Source organism: Bombyx mandarina, chromosome 12 (assembly GCF_030267445.1).
Source record: "Bombyx mandarina strain Sakado chromosome 12, ASM3026744v2".
Taxonomy (NCBI): Eukaryota; Metazoa; Arthropoda; class Insecta; order Lepidoptera; family Bombycidae; genus Bombyx; species Bombyx mandarina.
The window spans coordinates 11,780,151-11,792,563 of NC_143219.1; the positions used below are offsets into that span (position 1 = coordinate 11,780,151).

The 12,413-nt window shown below is 37.1% G+C and overlaps 1 protein-coding gene across 1 annotated transcript in view; it reads left to right on the top strand.

Moving 5' to 3' along the window:
• The first annotated feature begins 226 nt into the window (after positions 1–226).
• Positions 227–12,413, top strand: part of beat-IIIc (beaten path IIIc) — a 130,426-nt gene continuing 118,239 nt past the window's right edge. The window contains exon 1 of the mRNA XM_028178498.2: positions 227–495. The gene's annotated coding sequence lies outside the window, so the exon portion shown is untranslated. The remainder of the gene's footprint in view (positions 496–12,413) is intronic.

The following is a 12,413-nucleotide window of genomic DNA, read 5'->3' on the forward strand; positions in this document are numbered from 1 at the left end:
TTTCATGTGCGAGTAATACGTTTGTAACTTATGTGAAGTATTTACAAAGAAATTAATAAAGTTAAATCACTTATAACATAGTTTTTATGATGAAGTATCGTGTCAAAGTTTGAATGGTCACTACATTTACAATATCGGTAACAGCTGAGAGCGCACAGCTTACCTTTATACGCGGCGGTAAGTTGGTAAGTAAGTGACTGCGTACTACGATAGCGCCGATCGCCGGTTTAGTCATTCACTCGCAGTCATTCGTCGATGTAGCACACTCGTCCAACGCCGCTCACGGAGCTAACTACGTAAAGTTTCCCGAATAAGTTCGTAACCGAACGTAACTTATCAGTGGTGAAATCCGATGGAATTTGTGTTTTGTTAATATCACTTAAGCAGTGCTGTGACGTAGAATTCGTGCGTTGCAAAGTGAACTTTTAGCCGTGTCTTGAAGCTGTGCCCTCACGGGGAAACGGCCCTGATGTTGATGAACTGAAAAGTTTATGGGTAAGTTATTGCTTTACGAAATGAAAGAAGAAGAAAAAAATTGAATTAAAAATTCATTCGAGGCGCGTTGATGAGGTTTCTTTAATGTTTGTTTTTGTGAGATCCACGAATACAAAGTGAACTTTTTTAATTTGAAAAAAAAAAAAAAACGAAAATCGGATTCTGTATTCTTTCGTTATTAAGAAGTTAAGCAATGTTTGTTTTGGAAATAAGTTTTGAGATCGTAAATCAACCGGATATATGGCGCTATTTACAGGTGGCATAACAATATTTTCATCACTTAGAATTGCTGAACAATTTGTGAATGTTCGTAAAGCACGCGAAGCTTTGACGCACGCCATCGCTACTGAAGCTCTTGTTAACTCAATTTGAATTTTATATTAATCTATAGAATTGATCGCCAATATAAATTTTATATTCAATATTTTTTTATTGCCCTTGTAGGCAGACGAGCATACGGCCCACCTGATGGGGAGTGGTTACCGTCGCCCATGAACTTCAGCAATGCCAGGGGCAGAGCCAAGCCGCTGCCTACCGCATCAGATAGGAGTTCTCATATAAGGAGTTAAATTAAATCTATACTAATATTATAAAGAGGAAAGATTTGTTTGTTTGTTTGTTTCGAATAGGCTCCGAAACTACTGGACCGATTTGAAAAATTCTTTTTCCATTAGAAGCCGACATTGTCCCTGATGAACATATGCTACTTTTTTATTTATTTATTTTTTTGGTTTCATGTTTGTTTTAATGCTTCCGAAGCGAAGCGAGGGCGGGTCGCTAGTTAATTATTAAGTTTGTTTGGCGTAAATGAAATACGTTTTGATCTTAAGTGTTTTGTGTGCTTAAAAATGTATTTCAAATACTTCGTTAGTTTTTTTTGCCTTTGTAGGCAGTTGAGCTTCCGGCCCATTTGACGGTAAGTAATAACTGTCGCTCAAGGACATCACCAGAGGCAGAGACAAGCTGCTACGTAATGCTGAGGTGTCTTATCAAACCTTGTTTGAAGAAGAACATGTCGTAGCGTATCCTGGAGGAAGTTCGTTCCAGAGCTGGAGGGTACGTGGCAGAAAAGAGATCTGCAATCATACAGGGGATAAACGCAGTGATTCCAGATGGTATAGGTGAAACCTGCTTCAGTGGCTAGCGGTGTGTTGCAAAAAGGAGATGGAAGATTCATCTCAAACAATTTTTCAGAGTTCCACGAGGAGTACTCCTCGTGGAATGTACTCAACAAATTTTAATGTTCACGACTGACTTCCACGGTGAAGGAATAACATCGTGTAAGAAAAATCAAACCCGCAAAATTATAATTTGCGCAATCACTGGTGGTAGGACCTCTTGGGAGTCCGCACGGGTAGGTGCCACCACCCCGCCTATTTCCGCCGTGAAGCAGTAATGCGTTTCGGTTCGAAGGGTGGGGCAGCCGTTGTAACTATACTGAGACCTTAGAACTTATATCTCGAGGTGGGTGGCGCATTTACGTTGTAGATGTCTATGGGCTCCAGTAACCACTTAACACCAGGTGGGCTGTGAGCTCGTCCACCCATCTAATCCAAAAAAAAAACGTATCGTACAAAACACAGAGAGAACCAAAGTTTCTCCATAAACCCAAAAGGTCCTATTTCCTTACCTATTCGCTGATAGCCTAATGGGCTATTCCACGTACGGGCAGACGGGTAGGTGAGCTCAAGGGCTCATCCTGGGAGAACTTGCTAACACTAGCCTTAGCAAGAGCAGTGCTTCCCAGAATCTACCAACGGGTCGGAATCGCGATATACTGAGAAGATCTGCCGAGAAATTCAATAGGCTACCCAGAGGTTCTAAACGATCTGTGAGAACGGGATTACGACAAGCCAAACGACCGTCTTTATGGAGTCAAGTGGAAGTAGCTATTAATTGGTCCCGGCCCAGAGATGGGACCAGTAATCGACGCGAGGTCGTTCTTGTGATTTTGATGTAGCACAAGTCTCTGTTCAGGCGTGAAATACCCCCTTTCTCTATTGAGGATTTTCAGTATAGGATTGCCTGTGTCATGGGAATAGGTTGAAATAAATACATAAAGAAATAGTAAACAGCCAAGAGACAAAGGGTAAGCAAACCTGGTCATCACACTAATGTTTGCCCGATATGGGAATCGAACCCACGACCCTCGGCGGAACCTTTAGGGGCGCTCACTCCTGCCCCACCAAGTCAGTCAAAAAGATAAAGCAGTTTATTTTCATACTTACATTATTAAAGACCACATCCGCTGCTAAAGCTTTAATATTAGAAGGATTATCAAATATTTTAGCTGAGACAGTGAAGCGCTTCAGAAAACACGTCTCGGGTCTTGTCAAAGTAAGGGATATTTATAACGCTTAATATATTTTATATATTTTTATTGCATAGGTGGGTGGACGAACCCACCTGATGTTAAGTGGTTACTGGAGCTAATAGACATCTAGAACGTAAATGCCGCCACATATCTTGAGATATGAGTTCTGAGGTCTCAGTATAGTAAAACCGCTGCCCCACTCTTCAAACCGAAACGCATTACTGCTTAACGACAGAAATTGGCAAGATGTTGGTACCTACCCGTGCGGTCTCACAAGACGTCCTACCACCAGTAATTACGCAAATTATAATTTTGCACGTTTGATTTTTATTACACGATGTTATTCCTTCATCGTGGAAGTCAATTGTAATTAATACGTACTTAACAAAAATTCACGTATAATATATTATTTCATTAGAAAAATTTGCAGCGAGATTCGAACACTGCAAATGCACTGGACGTCTTATCCTTTAGGCCACGACGACTTTTGTCCTATATAATAAATTATATAATATTTAAGTTAGTTCATTGTCTTAAATAAATGATTATCTTTTGTTTCATTGCGTTGATGGGCTAAGGCGATCACGGTCCGATTCAAACGGTGTAGAGTGGATTCTGGAGCCCGTAGATATGACAATATGATTGCTGCCCTCCATCTTGAGACTTGAGAAGTTTTACGGTATTAAAAACTGTCCCATCCTTCAACTCTAAAGCATTTCGCGGTAGAAATAGGCAGAGTGATGGTACCTATTCGTGTGGGCTTAAGGTATCTATATATTAATACGTGAAGGAAAAACTTTGTATCCCTTTTTACGAAAATTGTGCGGACGGAGGAGTATGAAATTTTCCACACTTATAGAGAATATAGAGAAGAAGTGCACAATGCTAATATTTTTTTTAAATAATACATAAAAGATACATTAAATCAATAAAGAAAACATTACACACACTACATACTATGTATTTGACGCACACACGCATGCATACTATTTATTGTCAAACTTTTGTTCTTGACGTCCGTTGTCAAATTGAGAATAGATTAAATATTGTTTGTCTTTGTTAATATTTTTATAGTGGGTGAAATTTGTGATTATAGAAGTATAAAATACAATCATAAACCAAACTTACAATTCCAATTAATTATAGTCGAATTTCGACTACTGCGGGACCCCTAGTTCTCTACTATTAGTAAATGGTAGTTCGCGATCGAAGTATAATTCTGTGATATTGAACGAATGCTGTTGCCTATGCTGTTTTACGATGATTCTTTTAATTTTTTTTGGCCTACTTAGCTGTCCCTAGCGGTTATTCTAACCTATTCACTTTTAATTTGGATTTCCTAACATCTATCCTATCAAGAATAATGCTTCTCTGAATTAATTGTCGCATCGGAATTGCGGCCCACTGAGAAGATTCCGCGAAAAACTCAGTGGGTTGTGCCTACGGGATCCTTCCTTACACCCACGGAAGAGACGTGGTTGTGCCATTCTAGATGGACGTCCCACAGTCGAATTTATCTGAACAAATATATATTTTTTGTATATTTTGAAATCGCTATAGCAAATTATGCTCTATTGTGTTCTTATAATTGGGGAAGGAATTACTAGAGCTTTTTTTTTTTTTGGATTTGACCTAATCCTATTGCTGGAGATATATCACTGATTGTATGAAATTGTAGCAGTTTTTACAATGTACTAATTGACTTCGTAGAATATTTTAAGAACATAAATTTTTATCGTTATATGGAAACATTTAAATAGCGGTCCATCGAATCCAAATCTACACTAATATTATAAAGCTGAAGAGTTTGTTTGTTTGTTTGTTTGAACGCGCAGATCTCAAGAACTGCTGGTCCGATTTGAAAAATTATTTCAGTGTTAGATAGCCAATTTATTGAGGAAGGCTATAGGCTATATAACATCACACACCAATAAAGAATGTTTCAAAATCGGGGTTTTTTTCCCCTTTTGAGAGCTTCCGCTGCGTGCGCTGCAGAAACGGTTAAAGTTTCGCTAAAATAATGTATGACAGGATTGTTCTTCTTTAAAAGATCTGAAAAAAAAACATCCGCGACAGCATATGTCTATATGTTAAGGTTGGCTCACTATAACGTTTTTTATGCTAACCAAATTTGTTCTAAAAAAGCATATAAAAAATAAAAAATAAATAAAATATTCCACGCGGACGAAGTCGCGGGCAAAAGCTAGTGAGTTATAAATTTCATCTATATGATACTGAATATAATTCCAAAGTCTTCGAGTAAGCTATCTATGAAATACCCATGAAAACATATAGGTTCCGTAATTTGTCATTTGAGGAGGGAGCGTTAAAATTTCCCCATTCAAATTTTGGCCTTTCACGCAATATTGTTATTTATTCGACAATAAAACCCTTTCTAAATAAATTCCCCACAGGAAATATGTTTAAAGCGGGTCGAGATATTCAGGATGATGATGTCCGGGCTCTAGGACCCATTTGAGACCAGGTGGGACGTGAGGTCATCGACTCCTCTAGCGCAATGAGAGTACCACCACCTTGTAGTAGTAATCAAATACACTTACTATAACTCTCAATTGCTTAAAAAATATTTTTTCCGTCTTATGCTTTTTAATTTTATTCAAAAACCTTAAATATTTACATGATAAAAAGTGCTAACAGTAAAATGAACAAACGGCTTTCTTCATTCATGTCTTAGAAAACCACAAAAACCATCAACAAGTGAAGTCAGTTAAAAACTATAAATTAGGTATATATCATTTATTCAATATTTTTTTAGGAAATCCCGAATCATACAAATAACTAAAACTACATGTGCGATTTAATATCGCACGTATTAATTTCGATATTTTGAATACTTTAGATACCGTTTTCATGTTTATGGTCGATTGAGGTGTTTTTTGGCGACATTTTCTAAAAAAGTTTCGAGTCAAAATAATAAGCGCGAGACTAAGCCATTCAAGTAGTTTTATTCAAGGTGGACAGCGACTTCGCTCTATTTCTGGCATTGCTGACGTCAATGGGCCACCGTAACCGCTCCCCATCAGGCGGGCCGTATGCTCGTCTGCCTATAAGGGCAATAAAAAAAAATGTTTATTAAAGATTTGACTTGTCCCGCTGCTATGCACACTGTAGCAATTTAAGTTGAATGAATTTTGAATGGAGATTGAATTTTATGAATAAATCATTCAGCTTTACTGGTGGTAGGGCCTCTTGTGAGTCCGCGCGGGTAGGTACCACCGCCTCGCCTATTTCTGCTGTGAAGCAGTAATGCGTTTCGGTTTGAAGGGTGGAGCAGCTGTTGTAACTATACCTTAGAACTTATATCTCAAGGTGTGTGGCGCATTTACGTTGTAGATGTCTATGGGTTCCAGTAACCACTTAACACCAGGTGGGCTGTGAGCTCGTCCACACATCTAGGCAATAAAAAAAAAAAGCTAACTTTACGAGTTTTATCTATGAAATTTTCTGTAAAGTCCACACATCTAAGCAATAAAAAAAAAAAGAAAAAAACAATTGTGTAACGAATAGGCTTGTTAACTCTTTGTCTGGCTGCTTAACTTTTAGGGTTTAAGCTCCCGGTTTTTAATTGTCATTAAATTATGTCCGACAGTTCGAGTACTTAATTGGTTTCGTGGTCACGGACGCCTAAGATATTTCGTCGACATTTTAATGTTGTGCTAACTGCCGACTATCTTTCTAGAAAATATAATTCTGAAGTTATTACCTTACATTTCACATAGAAGAAATTTAAATATATCTATTTAAACTTATATATTGTAATGTAGATATATCAGTCTTCGGTTTTCATAGTACAGCAGGACTTTGCTTTGAGGTCAAACCATTCGAACCACTTTTTTTTTTTTATTGCTTAGATGTGTGAACGAGCTCACAGCCCACCTAGTGTTAAGTGGTTACTGGAGCCCATAGACATCTACATTGTAAATGCGCCACACACCTTGAGACATAAGTTCTAAGGTCTCAGTATAGTTACAACGGCTGCCCACCCTTCAAACCGAAACGCATTACTGCTTCACAGCAGAAATAGACGGGGCGGTGGAACCTACCCGTGCGGACTCACAAGAGGTCCTACCACCAGGATTAAACATTTAAGTCAAAAGCGTAAAAAAAACCGATGAGATTAATGAAATAAAATATCAATTATTAATTAAGCAACTCGAAATGGAGTGGGAATATCAAAAGTTTCATATTCTTTTTCCGTAGGTCAATAGAAATTTTTCAAAAATATCAAGTAGAATAAAAACGAGAATTTTATTTAGTGAGAAATGTATATAAATACTCTGATACTTACATACTTGTTAAACAAATCAATTCGTTGGTCTCTATCGATGATCACTCGACTGCTGACGGTGACATACAAAGATTGTTTAAATTGCCACAGATGCGCTATCATTGGTTATACGAGTAGGTATATTAATTTCAGTACTCATTGCTTTTGAAGAGCTGTTTATCTTGCCTGGGCTACCGCAAAAGTACTATTTGGTTCTATAGTGGCCTTTTGGAGTTGATAAACACGAAACTAATATCAGTCTTGAAATAAAATGTACACCGAATATCAATTAAAACAATGTTACATAATCTAAGCACGCCGACGCGTTCATTGTAACGATCGTTACTTATTCATAACTCAACCTATTGTTTCTAAGGTCCGAATGAGATTAAATGCATTTATTTGCAAATCCCTCGTAAAATTTAATACGGCTTAAATTAAATATCGCCTCGGCGTTACTCGGCTCCGCATTATACCTACTATCCCGAATTTAAATTCTAAAACCGTAGGCAAGTTATGTAGACTAGAGAGTTCTGTGGTATTATTTTACGTTGTTAGAGCCGTGTAAACTTTTCATTCTGTAAATGTGGCTTATTTGATTTAAACAGCTCCGGGTCGACTGGAGTACCTTAATAATATTAATCAGCAGCTAACCGAAATGTTAAACCGAATTTCGGGAGTGACCAACAACTAGTGAACGTTTGTTTTGTTTAGCTATAAAGCATTTTCAGGGTATTCGTTCGTGTAATACGAAGGGAGGTCGTTCGGCACGCTTACGTGAGCACGGGTGTTTTACTTTATAAATCACTGTTCATGTATCGCGGTTTGAAACTTGTAATTCCCCAGTAGAGTTTATTAAGCCAACTGAAAATGTATTCCAGAAACAGAAATATGTTTTTGAAATTTATCTTAAAAGCTTTTCTTACTCTTACCCTTGCGGTTGGGATCAGTCATGTTGTGGTTTGGTTTAGCTTCCAGTTCCGTGAAGTTAATACACCATAGGAATGGAAGGATACGATAGGATCCGGGAGCGGATTAAGTTAATTTACAATTCTGCTACTACCGGTAAAGGTTTAAGGAATTAGATAGATGCGAGCACGTCAGGACTCGTTGATGTGGCGAACCTTAAGATAATCCTCTGTCTAGCAGGGATTGACTATCACTAACTGTTGATTGAAGCAATACGCTGGGCTGCATATCCGTATTCTACAGCACTTAATAAGCTATTTACCCGATAAAATATTACCTCGGACTGCATTGTCATAATGCTTAATAAATCTATCGAACTATTGTGAAATCGGCAATCGAATAGCGTTACACGCGCACCGCTAAATGCATCAGTGAATACCGATTTTCAAATGTATTTGCGGCTATACGTAAATTATAGATAATCGATACAAACTCGCATTAATCGAATTATAATGATCTTAACGGTCTGAGTTATTAGCAGACAGGAAACCGGTAAGATTGAATTAACAGCGCCACTACAAATGTTAGAAGCAATTGATGAGATTAGAATGAGCCGGATCGTGATATCGATTCGCAAACATCGCCCGGTGAAGTTCCGATCTGGATTTACTGTGTAAGCAGGCACTTAGATGTTTGTTTTATCCGATTGTGCATGAAACGCGAACTTACCATTTTATCTACACAGATTTCATTTATCAAACGTTTTATTGTAAAGGGAAGCTTTTTTGATTATCAAATTTGTGAGGCAGCAATTGCATTTTATTAATGTTGCGCTTGTAGTAATTTTTAGAAGCAGAAAAAAAAATCCTTTAGATCTGAGTATTCGCTCACATTTGACATTTCCCTTGACACTGTGTAGATCTTGAATTAAGATTTTGGCCGAAGCAAACTTTGTTTTGTATCTGATAACATACATATGTGCAATTGTATTCAATAGACCCTGAATTGTTATTTGAAAAATTTGAGACAACCTCCATTCGTTTGATGCTCTTTTCGATTTGACTTGTATCATCCTGTTTTTGTTGTTTAAAAGTTAATTATGACCATAAATTCAATGGAACTTGACACGTATCTTAGCAGGATAAACTGTAAGATCTCTTCACTTTAGTGTTTATCTATCAGGAATAGTATTTAGAGACCCTTTTGCTTGAACGAGCGCAGCTATTAACAGTTGTGCATTTATGATTTACACTTGCGTTTTCTTTTACATAAGCAACTTCAACTAAAGTCATAAACCTTTCTCCTAATGTTAAATCTTGTTCTTTCGAATCTTCTCGTTCAATATCAATAGTGAACTTTTAAGCACTAGCTGTTTCTACAAAAATTATACCTTATTTTAAGAACTTTATTTTAGAATAACAATAGTTAAAAATTTAAAAACAATTGTCGGTTCAAAACTCAACGCAGAATACAAAAATTACGTTATATAGTAAACTGTAATTCACAAAGTCGTAATGAATAATATCAATTTCTTATCAGTCGATTTGGTTAAATAATCTGTCTTTCATTTACATATAAGTAAGTCTACATTAAATCAACAGAGACGCTCCGAATTCAATGCTCGGGTTCAGAAGTCAAATTTAATAATAATGCGGACTAAATTTGATTCCGTTCCAAATGTAGGATGAATTGAAACTCTCTAATTCGACATACGACTGAGACCTACAAGCAAGTTAATCAATAACAAATACAACGGGCAGTGAGTGTACAGAAACATTGACGTACTAAGAAGACTTATTAAAGTTGGCAACTCTTTTCCAATAACTTACTATTTTGATAATGATACCTCTAGCTATAGTGCAATAGTGCAACTTAGGTTTATAGTCAGATTTTGAAACTATGCTGTCGCAAGTAATTAGTAATTTTATATTGGATAACTTAGATAAGCTGATGTGTTGCCAGTAGATACCCTAATGTGAATACCGCCACTAACCCTCCCCCATCTCAGATATTCCCCAAATTGGAACACATGCTTGCTTATTCGCAGAAAGGCTCAGAATGGCGCACACATACGTACGAGATGCCATATACTCTTCTGTAGTATTAGTACCTTTGAATGTAGTCTACTAGATGGCTCACCTGACCATCAGCAATGCTAGGGCCACCACCACATTACCGCCTACCGCTCAGGAATCGTTAAGTTTGGTTAGAAAAAATTCAAAAAACATCGAAGAAGCGACTGATGTAGCGAAGTACGTTGTGAATTGAATGAGGATACTGCTAATATGGATTTCATAAAAATATTTAGAAAATACATCTGAAAATCTAGTGTAATAAATTTTAGTGTGTTTATAATAGTAAAATGCTAATCATAGATGCAAAAACAGATCAAATAAAAGAAACACCAAAAAAAGAAACAGAAGAATTAGAAGAAACAGAAGCCCGTTTCTATAGCACGTTGCAATGGATATACGAAGATATAGGAGGGTCAGGGGATATAGGAGGCCAAGGAGGGTTGGGTTATAAAACCGGTCGTAAAACTCATATCAAATCCCTACGCAGCGTGATGGGAGGACATACTACACTGACCCCACAAAATGTGGGATAAGGGAAAGCTGAAGGAGTTTGCTAAAACGAATTTGTACCAGGGGTATAGTAGTTGCACCCGACGCTGTTCGAACCTTCACTTCATTATTCAGCTAACTCATGGTTGGTGGCACCTCGACAAAACTTGCACATCACAGATATTTAAGTCATCAAATTTGAGTGTCTAAATTATTCTGACTTGGTAAGCCTAAGATTTGGTAACTTATCTTAGAGATAAACTGAGAGCTTCTCTAGTTGTCCCGTTACGTCCTCCATCAAGGACTTTATGTAAGTTGAGGTGGAAGATGGATAAAATGAGTCACATATCCTCACCAATGGTTGAGGAGGTATAAGAGTACTTAGATTACAGAAATAGACAATGCATTGATATTCAGAGATTGACGGGGCTGCAACAGGCATCCGTTCGAAATATGGAATATATATCGCCACATACCAGAAGAAAATAGGATTTTATTTGAATACAAAAACGAGAACCCACCACACATAATTACAGACTGTCGTTCTTTGGTTAATTATACGTACATATTTGTAAGTGGCTTAACAAAAACTTTACGATTACCGGAATGATATGACTCAGGCCGCTGAATAATGAATATATGAAAGGGGTTGTAACCGACTCCACCCTAATTCCTTGTAATTGTTTAATTAAAAAAAAAAAACGCAGCTTTCCTTGCTGTAGATTGCCAGACAAGTTCACGGTTTTTTTTTCTGCAAATTCTTCACCGGAGTCTTGATTGTATTATACTAACGAGTGCCTTATCATTCAAACCAAAAGTTGATGGTGGCACATGTTGTTGGGTTAGATTTCGCGCTACCACCAGTAACAAGCATAGTCGAGACACTTCGGTGCAATGACTCATCGTTGAAAACTAAACTAATTGAATTCTACTCTAAGGCGGGTTTTACGAAGAATTAAAATCCTTAACGAGTGGATTTATTGAAAGGAGAGTTTAGCTGTAACTCGGTTGCGTTGTTAGAACTGGCTCGCGTTCCTCAACCGGTCAATTGATTAAACGAAGCAATTAAGCAATCAGTCCTCAATGGAAACGGCCGATTGTCGCAAATGAGCGGGGGTTCGACATCTGCGTTCTGTCGCCGCTCGTTAGGCCTCACGCAACTAGATGTATGCACATTGTTTCTCTAAACATCTACGTATTCATTACGTATTAGGGTTGGTATTTAAAACTGACCAGAAAGACGCTATAGGTGGTTTAATTAATTTTCGCATGGTATTCTTTCTGTGCAAAAAGCTATATCATTATATTTTTAATGTAAAACTAAACGTCTAATAAAATAACAAGAATTGATAACGAAATATGCGATATGATGTAATTAAAATTAGATGTGATATTTTTCATAAGAATTAATGTTCTATAATAGGTAACGGACTACAGATTGTGATTAAAATTTAAGCCACCTTGATAAACTACTTAAATTTTAAAACTGACTCTGATTTTCATTAAGCTTATTGTGAAATAGACTTTTTAATATAATCTGTTATTAAGTAGTTACATAGCTTGTAGACGATGGAATAATTTTCTTACATAATATTTTCTTTATATTTCGCGAATCGTACACATAATTAAAGTTACTTTTATGGCTTAATCTTTTATGGTTTCGTACACTATATACAGTTTTCCTGATCGTGCGTGGTGACTGTTATATATTTCGTAGGTCATTAAAATTACACACGTATTACGTTACAGCGAAGGGAAACCATGGCTTTATCGGTCGCTACCAACATAGTTATGGTCAAGGATAGCGCGCCAACGTTGATTTTTCTCTTGCTTCGAATGGAAT